The following is a 13,503-nucleotide window of genomic DNA, read 5'->3' on the forward strand; positions in this document are numbered from 1 at the left end:
AATCAATCAAAAAACCCCAAATAATTGACTACATTTAGGAATTAATGTTACTTTTTACTTTTATGTAAAAAAAGCATTTCTGAGGTTCATACTTTAAAAAGACGAACAGATTTAGATAAATATATTCTGGCTAAACATATGGATAAATATTAGAAATGGAATAAATAAAAAATGTTCACTTTATGTCTTTTTTTTTTTTTTTTTGAGACAGGGTCTTGCTCTGTCACTCAGGCTGGGGTGCAGTGGCATGATCATGGCTCACTGCAGCCTCGACCTCCAGGCTCAAGCAATCCTCCCACCTCAGCCTCCCTATTGGGTGGGACCACAGGCTTGTGCTGCCATGCCTGACTAATTTGTCTTTTCTTCTTTTCATTTTATTTTTTATGTTTATTTTTTTTTGAGACAGAGTTTCAGTCTTGTCACCCAGGCTGGAGTGCAATGGTGCAATCTCAGCTCACTGCAACCTCTGGCTCACTGCAACTTCCACCTCCCGGGTTCAAGTGATTCTCCTGCCTCAGCATCCCAAGTAGCTGGAATTACAGGCGCCTGCCACCATGCCTAGCTAATTTTTATATTTTTAGTAGAGACGGGGCTTCACCATGTTGGCCAGGCTGGTCTCAGACTCCTGACCTCAAGTGATCTGCCCACCTCAGCCTCCCAAAGTGCTGGGATTACAGGCGTGAGCCACCACAACTGGCTTCTCGGAGGGTGTGTGCGAGTGACAATTGAGCCCATCTCTATTTTTTAACGTCCCTTCCCTGCATGTTATTGTGGCAGGTGCTGGGAATATGGAGAATTGCGTTCTTGTCCCAGTCATGTATCCAACAATTTATGTGACTCTGTGGTCAGGAGACTACTTTGTAGTCCATGTATTTTTCATCTCTTAAATAGGGGTAAATTCCTTGTCCATCTGTCTCTTCCAGGGTCACTTCTTCATGCTAATCTTTGGAAGTATTACAAAGAAAGTATCTTAAGCATGAATTTCAGCCCATGTTTTTGTGTTCCTGTTCTTGGACCATTGGTTGGTTTCTTTGGAGACAGCTTCTGACTGTTATGCCAATTGTTACAAAGTCATGGATATCAAATTACAACCTATAGTTAATATTCAGCATTATTAGAATATTTTAAAGCAAAATTCACCAAATACAGAGCTTGTGGAGAGAATATGTGACATTGTCTTTCTTCCTGTAGTTCTTCAACAAAATCTGGTTTTATGGGGGTGAGATTTAATTTATAGCCAATGACGGTTTTCTGTACTGCAGTTAACAGCTATCAGAAGAAAAATTCTCTAGTTTTAAAGAATTTAAATTTGAATGATGATGATAAGTGAATAAATATAAGAAATATACTTCTAAAGTAATAAAGAAATTTATATGAATACCATCCAGTTTGTAATAGCAGCAGTGGAAAAAATCACAGAACCATTTTATTAAGAATTTGGATAGACTGAATGGTATTATTATGTGAATTTTACTTTATTATTATTATTATTATTATGTTTTTTTTTGAGACTCGCTCTGTCACCCAGGCTAGAATGCAATGACATGATCTCAGCTTACTGCAACCTCCATCTCCTGGGTTCAAGGGATTCTTCCTGCCTCAGCCTCCTAAGTAACTGAGATTACAGGCACCCGCCACCAAGCCCGGCTAATTTTGTATATTTAGTAGAGATGGGGTTTCGCCAGGCTGGTCTCAAACGCCTGACCTCGGGTGATCTGCCTGCCTTGGCTTCCCGAAATGCTGGGATTACAGATGTAAGCCACCATGCCTGGCCTATTATGTGAATTTTATGTTTAAAAAAATTGAGTTTGCTTCTGTTTGATCTTATGGAACATGTCAATTTTATATTTTCCTTTAAATATGATGCTGTAGCTGGGTGTGGTGGTGCATGCCTGTAATTCAACCACTCCAGAGGCTGAAGTGGGAGGATCACCTGAGCCCAGGAGTTTGAGGCTGCAGTGAGCTATGATAGTGTCACTGCACTTCAGTCTGAGTGACAGCGAGACTCCGTCTCTAAAAAAAACACAAACAAGACAAAACCAAAAAATAATGCTGTAGTGACATTAGAGAGCAATTTTTAAAATATCTTACTGAACCCTGTGTATGTAGGTGTAAAGAATTTATTGGGGGTAATCCCAGCACTTTGGGAGGCCGAGGTGGGCAGATCACTTGAGCTCAGGAGTCTGAGACCAGCTTGGGCAACATGGCGAAACTCTGTCTCTACAAAATTACAAAAACTAGCCAGGCATGGTGGCATGTGCCTGTCGTCTCCGCTACTCAGGAGGCTGAGGTGGGAGAATAGCTTGAACCCAGGAGTCAGAGGTTGCAGTGAGCCGAGATCATGCCACTGCACTCCAGCCTGGGCAACAAAGCAAGGCTCTGTCTTAAAAAAAAAAAAAAAAAATATATATATATATATATATATATATATACACATATATATATATATACACATATATATATATATATATATACACATATATATATATATGGAGAAATGTTTAAAATGATTTTAAAAAAACTTTTCAATTTAGTTTCTAATAGGAAAACCTAAAATTTGACTTGTTTATTTCTTTGTAGAAGTAACTCTAAAAATTGAAAATAAAAGCTATCTGGTATTGAGACAGGAGACTTGATTTTTCTTAGATAACATTTGTCAATTTCTAAAATTTAGAAGCTCCTAGAGGATAGAGGTCTTATTGATTCTGTTTACTTTATATGACCAGCTCTGTTTGTGGTATATACTCAATATATGTTTGACTATTATTATTATTTTATAAATAATATAATAGTAATATTTATTATTATTATCACAATATTCATGACTCATGGGAGGAGGTAAAAACATCAACATTAACAGAAGTTCGGAAGAAGTCAATCCTGATCCTCCTGAATGACTTTGGAGATTAAAGTTTTCAGTGGAGAAAGGAACTGCAGATGTGATGGAAATAGCAAAAGAACTGGAATTAGAAGTGGAGCCTGAAAATCTGACTGAATTGCTGAAATCTCATGATAAAACTTGAATGGATAAGGAATTTCTTCTTATGGATGAGCAAAGAAAGTGGTTTCTTGAGATGAAATCTGCTCCTGGTGAATATGCTGTGAACATTCTTGAAATGACAACAAACGATTTAGAATATTACATAACCTTAGTCGATAAAGCAGCCAGAAGGGTTTGAGAGGATAGACTGCAACTTGGAAAGAAGTTGTTCTGTGGTTAATGCTATGAAACAGGATTGCATGCTACAGAGAAATCTTTCATGAAAGGAAGAGTCAATTGGTGCAGCAAACTTCATATGTGTCTTATTTTAATAAATTGCCACAGCCACCCCAACCTTAAGCAACCAGCACCTTGATCATTAAGCATTAAGGCAAGACCCTCCACCAGGAAAAATATTGTAACTTGCTGAAGATTAGATAATCATCAGCATTTCTTAGCAATAAAGTATTTTTAAATTAAGGTATGTATGTTGTTTTTTATAGACGTAATGCTATTGCACACTTAATAGACTACGGTATAATGGAAACATAACTTTTATATGCACTGGGAAACCAAAAAGTTTCTGTGACTTGCTTTATTGCAATATTTGTTTTATTGCGGTGATCTGGAACAAAACCTACAATATCTCTGAGGTATGCCTGCATATGCTTTTTAAAGATATGTTAGATTTAAAATAATCACTATATGTTCATTGCATATAAATAGAAGGTTTCTTGACAATATATTTATAAAGTAGCTGTATGTTTATACAAAAGGTGCACATATGCTTATCTGAGCATAGGGTCCTCAGTGTCTTACTTCTTAGGTGTTTGATGGTTTTGATGGTTTTTGTTGATTGAAACCACCTATTTGAGCCCTTTTAAACAATTTTTTATTTATTTATTTATTTGTTGATACAGCATCTCCTTACTCTGTGACGCAGGCTGGAGTGCAGTGGTGTGATCACAGCTCACTGTAACCTTGAACTCTTGGGCTCAAACGATCTTCCTACCTCAGTCTCCTGAGTAGCTGGGACTACCAGCATTTTCCACCATGCCTGGCTTATTTTTAATTTTTAATTTTTTTTTTTTTTGAGATGGAGTTTCACGCTTGTTACCAAGGCTGGAGTGCAATGGCATGATCTCGACTCACTGCAACCTCCACCTCCTGGGTTCAAGCGATTCTCCTGCTTCAGCCTCCCAAGTAGCTGGGATTACAGGCATGTGCCACCATGCCCGGCTAATTTGTATTTTTAGTAGAGACAGGGTTTCACCATGTTGACCAGTCTGGTCTGGAACTCCTGACCTCAGGTGATCCACCCACCTCAGCCTCCCAAAGTGATGGGATTACAGGCATGAGTCACTATGCCTAGCCAATTTTTAAAATTTTTTTTAGAGATGGGGCCTCTCTTTGTCGCCCAGGCTGGTCTTGAATGCCTGGCCTCAAGCAATCCTCCTACCTTAGCCTCCCAAAGTGTTGGGATTACAGGCATTAGCCACAATGCGCAGCCTATTTGGACAATGTTTGATTCAGAAATCACAGATCCAGATATGGTGGAGCACCTGTAATCCCAGCTACTTGGGAAGCAGAGATGGGAGGATTGCTTGAGCCTAGTAGTTCCAGACCAGCCTGGGTAACACAGTGAGACCCTGTTCCCCCCACTCCACCACCCCCGACCAAAAAAAAAAAAAACCCACAGAAAGTCCTACTCACATTTTGACTTACTCTTACTTCCTGTGTGAATGACCAAGTTATAGGAGAATGCAGCTGAATCATTTGACCTACTGATGAGATAGATTCATTTCAGGACCAGGTTGAGGCTCTTGGTCCCCCAGCCAGCCTCACATTATATATTTCACAAATGCCAAAGTGCTCAGATAAGACTCTTTTCTTTTTCTTTGAGATGGAGTCTTGCTCTGTCACCCAGGCTGGAGTGCAATGGCGTGATCTCGGCTCACTGCGACCTCCGCCTCCTGGGTTCAAGCGATTCTCCTGCCTCAGCCTCCCAAGTAACTGGGATTACAGGCATGAGCCACCGTGCCTGGCTAATTTTTGTATTTTTAGTAGAGACAGGGTTTCACCATGTTGGCCAGGCTGGTCTCGAACTCCTGACCTCGTGACCAGCCTGTCTCGGCTTCCCAAAGTGGTGGGATTACAGGGTGAGCCACCACGCCCCACCTTGAATAAGACTTTATGAAACAGCAACCAGTTTCATTTGAGCGGCCTTACCATTTGAAAATAAATGATGCCATATTTAACCAGATGGTGAGTATGGAATTACTTTATATAAACTCAACTTGATGCCAATAGTTTTACATATATCGAACAAGTAATTAATTTTAAAATGTTCCAAAAAATAGCATACAAAACTGTACCTTTTTGGCATTAGTAACGTAAAATAAAGACATTAAAAATTATCAATTTTGTAGTCTTTACTTTTTTACTGTTAAAGAAGAATGTGGCCAGGCATGGTGGTTCATACCTGTAATCCCAGCACTTTGGGAGGCTGAGGCGGGCAGATCACTTGAGGGGAGGAGTTCGAGACCAGCCTGGCTAACCTGATGAAACCCCATCTCTACCAAAATTATAAAATATTAGCTGGGTGTGGTGGCATGTGCCTGTAATCCCAGCTACTTGGGAGGCTAAGGCAGAAGAATCACTTGAACTCTGGGAAAAAAAAGAAACTCCCAAATTGCTTGAACCTGGGGGGCGGATGATCGAGTGAGCGGAGATCATGCCACTGCACTCCAGCCTGGGCAACAGAGCAAGACTCAGCCTCAAAAAAAAAAAAAAAAAAAAAAAAAAAAGGAATGTGATCCTGGTTGGTACAACTTTAGTTTCTGCTTTCCAACTGCTTCAGTTTTCTTCATGCAATTATTTTTCATCTTTCATGTAAAAAATAACTAAAAATACTCTTTTTGTAAAAATTTAACTTACAAAAAATATATGACACCTATGGAATTGCCTCCTAAAATTCACTCTCTGCCCTGTACCTCAGATGCTACTTTCCTCACCAGAAGTAACCACTGATAATACTTTGTTCTATATTCTTGATCTATTTTCTATTTTCTCTCTGTGTAAGTACAAACAATTCTATCTTTTGAATTTCATATATGGGATTATATCACACATATTTTTTCTATAACTTAATGCTTTCACTTGTTTTTTTCCATAACAGTGTACAGAAATCCAGCTAATTCTTTTTTTTTTTTTTTTTTTTTTTTTGAGACAGGGTCTCTCACTATTTGTTGCCCAGACTGGAGTGCAGTGGCATGACCTTGGCTCACTGCAGCCTCAACCTCCCAAGCTCGGGCAATCCTCCTGCCTTAGCCTTGCAAGTAGCTGGGACTACAGGCATGCACCACTACATTCACGTATTTTTTGTAGACATGGGGTCTTTCTTTGTTGCCTAGGCTGCAGCTCATTCATTTTAAATGCTGCAAATTAAGCAATCAATAAAATACTATCTACTGCACTTTTTTTTGGTTTTATCATATCTCTATTAATAAATCATTTAGAAACTCCTCCAAGATTTCAGCTACAAAATATGTTATCATGAACTTTCTTATACATGCTTCTTCAAGTGCTTTCTTTTCTTCTAGTGAATTGCCTTAGGAGACTCATTCTTTGTATTTGGGGTCTTGGGTATTGACCGCAAAGATTGAAATATGAAATGTGGAGGTGCTACTTTTGACTTTTCCAAAGTTTTCCAGCTGAATCTACGGTGAGAAGTAAACTTTCTCTTCTCTGAGATTCCCCATGAACTTGAGGGGAAGGAGAGAACATGGTAATGGCAAGAAACTTGGAGATCCACGTGTTGACTAGCTCTCATTTCCGAAATAAACAAACAAAAATCTTGCTTGACATGATATTCCTTTATAGCTATGGTTTCTTCCTTTTCTTCACATTGCAGTCAAGCTTTGCTAAAGAGAAATTGCTAAGTGCTCACTTCCCATTCAGTTCTCTACCCGCTGCTATGTGGGCCCTACCCCACCACAGCCTCCACTTCTGAAACTGCTCCTTCAAGGCCTTCTGCTTACTACATTCTTTGGATGCATTTCAGACCCTTCATCACCTGGCCTCTAGGCACCACTCAACACTCTTGATCACTTCCTGCAGGAGCTCTCACCTCCTTTGGTTTCAGTGACACTACTGTATCAGTTAGCTCTGGTTTGGACGAAAGTAACAGAAAACTCGACCCAAATTGGTTTAAGCAATAAGGAACTTTATAGATTCATGTAAATAGAAATCTAGAGGTAGAGCAAGCATCAGGCTTGGCTCCAGCTCCAGATGTCTGGGATTCTCTAGTTTGCTTTCTTCCTTCGTATGGCTTTCTTCTCTGATTGGCAGGGAGAGAGAGCTGCAGCAAGTCTAGGCTTTGTATTTATCTAGGATGACATCTGAAGAAGGAAAAGTATAATTGCTAAGAGTTCTTCCAACAGAGTAATGAAGAATTTGTCTGAATCCCCGTCAAACTTTTCTTGAATCTCATGAGGTCACCAGCTCCTTGCAGTCACCAGCAAAGGGGGTGGGATTATTTTTAGACAAATCAGGTCACCTCTTGGAACTAGAGACATTCAACTTCCTTAGAGGCCCATGGACTTCATGTGGGTAGGAATTATGTGAAGGAGTGCAGGGAATTGACACTTGTTAGGAAACCAACAGTGTCCACCACAGCATTCTTCTGATTTTTTTTTTTTCCTATCTCTGGTTGCTCTTCTTGGTCCCCTACTAGCTTCCTCTTCCTCTGCTTAGCCCTTCTGTGTGGATGGGCCCCCAAGTACCACTCTTGCTTTCTTCTCTTCCCGTTGTTCATGTTATTCCTGGGACAGTTTATTCACTCTCAAGGCTGTGTATGCTGATGACTCCCAAATATATAACCCTAGTCCATAGGGTTTTTCTAAACAGTAGACTCTTTCATCCAATCACATATTGAACATCTCCACTGGATTATCCCATATGCATCTCAAACTCATCATGTCCCAAACTAAATTCATCAATATGGCCTGAAGACCAGCAGCACATCCTTCTATATTCCCAATCTCAGTGGATGGCATCATCAAACACGATTCCCTAGGTCATTGTAGACCTCTTTTCTTCCCTGACATGGAAGCAGTCACAAAGCCATGTGGATCTAGCCACTAAAATTTAGCTTAAGGCTACAGTCCATGAGAAATGTTTTCTGTATTATGCTCTCCCCCCAATTCAGGATGTGTTATGTGATGTTATGATACTTCGTATATATCTCTATAACAGCACTTCTTTTTTATGTTTTTTTATTTGTTTTGTAGAGATGGGGTTTTGCCATGTTTCTCAGGCTGTTCTCAAACTTCTGGGCTGAAAGAGATCTGCTCGCCTCTGCCTCCCAAAGTGCTGGGATTACAGGCATGAGCCACCACACCGGGCCTATAAGAGCACTACTATTGTTCACTATTTTCTTGATTGTAGGAATTTCATCTATTTTTTTTTTTTAATTCCTTTTCTGTCTGGGCGCGTGGCTCACGCCTGTAATCCCAGCACTTTGGGAGGCTGAGGCGGGCAGATCACTTGAGGTCAGGAGTTTGAGATCAGTCTGGTCAACATGGTGAAACCCCGTCTCTACTAAAAATACAAACATTAGCCAGGCGTAGTGGTGGGCACCTGTAATCCCAGCTACACAGGAGGCTGAGGCAGGAGAATTGCTTGAACTCTGGAGGCAGAGGTTGCAGTGAGCCGAGATTGTGCCACTGCACTCCAGCCTAGGTGACAGTGTGAGACTCTTTCTCAAAAAAAAAAAAAAAAAAAAAAAAAAAAAAATTCCCCTTCCTAGCAGAGTACCTTGGACATGGTAGGTGTTCCAGAAATGTTAGATGATTATTTAATGACTTTAGTTATTATTATTATTATTATTTTTAGAGACAGGGTCTCACTGTCGCTCAGGCTGGAGTACAGTGGTGGGATCATAGCTCACTACAACTTCAAACTTCTGGACTCAAGCAGTCCTCCCGCCTCAGCCTCTCAAGTAGCTAGGACTATAGGTGCTCGTCACCACACCCAGACAATTTTTAATTTTTTGTAGAGACAGGGTCTTACTACGTTGCTTGGGCTGCTCTCAAACTCCTGGGTTCAAGCGATCCTCCCACCTTGGCCTCCCAAAATGTTGGAATTACAGGTGTGAGCCACCACACTCAGCTGACCTTAGTCTTTAAATACTTATTAAGCCACTATTATTTCCAGACATTCTTTCAATCTCTGACTGTCTGATGCTCTTCCTTGACAGATTTGGTTCTGCGGTTGGGATGGGTGGAGTCAGTGGGAAAATGCCAGAAACTGTGTCCTAAGGCAGTGAGTGCCAGGTCAGGGCCAGTGTAAACAATATAAAAGCAGGTCAGAGATCCAAATAAGATTGGATGAATCTAGGAAGCTAAGGCATGAAGCCAACTGGGTTGGTGTCTGTGTTTTTGAAGAGGCTGGTGGGAAGGAAATCTTAGACTTAATCTCAGGTCCATGAGAGACATCTGTGGCAGTTTTTTATTCACTTTAAGATGCTCACAGTGTCATAGTCCCTGGGACACAAAGATGAATAGGAGCTCATGGTTTTGTGGGAAAACAGATAGGTTAAAAAAAAAAAACTTACACTTCGATGTAAGAAGAGATATAATAAAGCAAACGTATACAACATTTGCTTGGAAGAAATTGTGATGACTTTGGAAAAATTCTGGTTATGGAAGTTTTTGTTTGTTTTTTAAAAGAGAACACCTCGAATTTGGCATTTTAGCTCCTCAGATGTCCTCAGGACAAATAACACCCTTTGATACATAGAAAAAAGTTGGATGTTTCTATTATTCCAAAAGGATCCACATCACAATTTTTTTGCAGGGCTCATAGGGCCTGCTACTCTGCTACTCTGTGGAAATCTTTTCAGTGTCTTTGTACTAAAGCTTTAAATATGAAAGTTTGTTTTTGAGGGTGGTTTTTATGCAGAGAAAAGATTATTCAGAGTTTACTTCAGATATATGAAAATTAATATCTAATATATTAAAATTAAATTTATAAATTATACATTTAAATTATTAATTATAAGTACCTGTTTTTTCCTTAAGCTTAGTTTAACTTCTGTAATCGTTTCATTAAATAAGCATTCTGTCCCTATCTTTGTCTCATTTCCTCCTGTAAGTCCCATAATGTAAATACTTGCTCACTTAATGGTGTCCTGTAAGTTCCATAGGCTGACTTCACTGTTTGTCATTCTTTTTTCTTTTTTTTCTCTCTCCTACTGGGTAATTTCAAATGATGTATCTTCAAGTTCAGAGATTTTTTCTTCTGCTTGATCTAGTCTGCTGTTGAAGTTTTCCTATATTTGTTTATTGAATTCTTTAGCTCCAAGATTTCTGTTCGGTTCTTTTTATGATAATATCTATCTCTTTGTTAAATTCCTCATTCAGATTATGAGTTGTTTTCCCGGTTTTGTTGAATTATCGGTTTGTATTCTCTTGTATCTTGCTGAATTTCCTTAAGATCATTATTTTGAATTTCTTTTCAAGCACTTCATAAATTTCTTTTACTTTGGGGTCAATTACTGTAGAGTTTTTATGTTCCTTTGGTGGTATCATATTTCCTTGCTTTTTCACGTTTCTTGTGTCCTGTTTTGATGTCCATGCATTGCTGGAAGGATCACACCTTCCAAATGTTACAGAGTGGCTTTTATAGAGAAAGACTTTCATCTGCAGATGGGTCACAGTGCACTGGTTAGGAAGGGTGCGGTGGCTCTGGTTTCAAGTAGATGCAGTGGTGTAGATGAGGTGGTGAAGGTCGGATGTTTCCTTCCACTCTTTTTTTTTTTTTTGAGATGGAGTCTCACTCTGTTGCCCAGGCTGGAGTGCAGTGGTGCAATCTTGGCTCACTGCAACCTCTGCCTCCCGGGTTCAAGCGATTCTCCTGTCTCAGCCTCCCGAGTAGCTGGGACTGCAGCAGTGTGCCACTACGCCTGGCTAATTTTTGTATTTTTAGTAGAGACAGGGTTTCACTATGTTGGCCAGGCTGGTCTCAAACTCCTGACCTCAGGTGATCTGCCCGCCTTGGCCTCGCAAAGTGTTGGGATTACAGGCGTAAGCCACGGCGCCCGGCCTTTCCTTCCATTCTTTATGTGGCTGTCCTGAGTTTCTGTGCTCTACAGGGTTTCTGCCACTCCTCTGATATACTCTGGTACTCTCCTTCAGTTATTTTCATCAAAATATAGTTACTTATTTGTTGTTTTGTTTTGGCTTTGCTATGGGAATAAGCACTAATGGCTTCTGGTTGGCCACCTTGCTAATGTAGCTTTCTAAATCTTATTCTACTAAAAGACTAGCAAATTTTATATCACTTTATTTTATTATTATTTTTTGAGACAGAGTTTCACTCTTGTCGCCCAGGCGGGAGTGCAGTGGCACAATCTCGGGTCACTGCAACCTCTGCCTCCCAGGTTCAAGTGATTCTCCGGCCTCAGCCTCCTGAGTAGCTGGGATTACAGGTGCCCGCCACTATGCCCAGCTAATTTCTGTATTTTTGGTAGAGATGGGGTTTCATCATGTTGGCCAGGCTGGTCTTGATCTCCTGACCTCAGGTGATCCGCCTGCCTTGGCTTCCCAAGGTGCTGGGATTACAGGCATGAGCCACCGTGCCCGGCCTTATATAACTTTTATAGAAATTTAAATGAAGCTTGTTAAATGAAGACTTTTAAACATTTAAAACTGCATTTATAATTTAATATTTGGGCTGGGCATGGTGGCTCACGCCTGTAATCCTAGCAATTTGGGAGGCTGAGGTGGGCAGATCACTTGAGGTCAGGAGTTCATGACCAGCCTGGCCAACATGATGAAACCCCATCTCTACTAAAATACAAAAATTAGTCAGGCATGATGGCGGGTGCCTGTAATCCCAGCTACTCTGGAGGCTGGGATTGGAGAATCGCTTGAACCCAGGAGACGGTGGTTGCAGTGAGCCGAGGTCGTGCCACTGCACTCTAGCCTGCGTGGCTGATCGAGACTCCATCTCAAAAAACAAAACAACAACAACAAAAACAAAAACAAAAATAATTTAATATTTGTGATTTTCCTATTAAATGCTACAGTTGCATGATTTATTTATTTATTTATTTAGAGACAGGCTCTCACTCTGTGACCAGGCTGGAGGGCAGTGGCACGAACATGGCTCACTGCAGTCTCAGCCTCTCCAGGCTCAGGTGATCCCACCTCAGCCTCCCAAGTAGCTGGGACTACAGGCACACAGGAGCATGTCTGGTAATTTTTGCATTTTTAGTAGAGATGGGTTTTGCCATGTTGCCCAGGCTGGTCTTGAACTTCTGGGCTCAAGCGATCGGCCCACCTCAGCCTCCCAAATTGCTGCGATTACAGGAATGAGCCACTGTGCTTGGTCATTTCTCTACATAATTGGAGACTTTTTTAGGGCTGGAAGGTGCTTATGCTCTGTGGACAAGATTATATCTCAAAATATTTTTTCCTCTACAGTCATAGCTGCATGTGTGTGGCTAAATGCACTCTTGAAGACTCTGAGACTCTGTGATCCTATTTGTAGTAGGAGTGGTTTCAGATTCCTAAACTCTGACTTCAAGAGCTGTTTCCTAATTCTTCCATCTACTCCACCTGCTTTCAGCACTTGATTGAATTTTGCATGTTGTTGACTCTTAAGACACTTAAATGTCGTGCACTCTATTGGAGCTAAAGACAATTGTACTCGAGAGGTATTTGCATTCTTTTTATATTCTTGCTTTCTGTTAGGACCACAACCCTCCCAATAATCTAAGGTCATCTCATCAAACTCTGGCTACCCTTCAAGACTTTGTCTTAATAAAGTCACAATTTCAAAGGTCATTCTAACGATTTAAACTAGATAAGTTCTTCTGTGTTTCCTGGTTGTCTCTCTAAGCCTGGCTGGCTCTTTCTTATTTTTTAGGTCTCAGCTTGAATGTCTTATCCTCACAGAGCTCTTCTCTGATTGTCCTTTGATAAGGATGGGATCTTTTATTATTTCATATCATGGCACTTGTTAAACAATGTTCTTCATACTACATAAAGTAATTTGGGGATTATTTTGTCTACTTGTTAGTTATCTGTTTCTCCCACTGGAATGCAAGCTCCGTGAGAGCAAAGACTAGTCTTTTTAAAAATTAATAGTTTATTTTGAAATAACTTCAGGGTCATAAGAAATTGAAATGATAGGCTGGGCGCGGTGGCTCACGCCTGTAATCCCAGCACTTTGGGAGACTGAGGCAGGTGGATGAAGTGAGGTCAGGAGTTCAAGACCAGCCTAGCCGACATGGTGAAACCCCATCTGTACTAAAAATACAAAAAATTAGCTGGGCATGGTGGCGGGTGCCTGTAATCCCAGCTACTCAGGAGGCTGAGGCAGAAGAATTGCTTGAACCCAGGAGGCAGAGGTTGCAGTGACCTGAGATCGTGCCATTGCACTCCAGCATGGGCGACAAAAGCAAAACTCTATCTCAAAAAAAAAAAAAAAAAGAAATTAAAATGATAATATAAATA

The sequence above is a fragment of the Gorilla gorilla genome, chromosome 14 (genome assembly GCF_029281585.2).
Source record: "Gorilla gorilla gorilla isolate KB3781 chromosome 14, NHGRI_mGorGor1-v2.1_pri, whole genome shotgun sequence".
NCBI classification, from domain to species: Eukaryota; Metazoa; Chordata; class Mammalia; order Primates; family Hominidae; genus Gorilla; species Gorilla gorilla.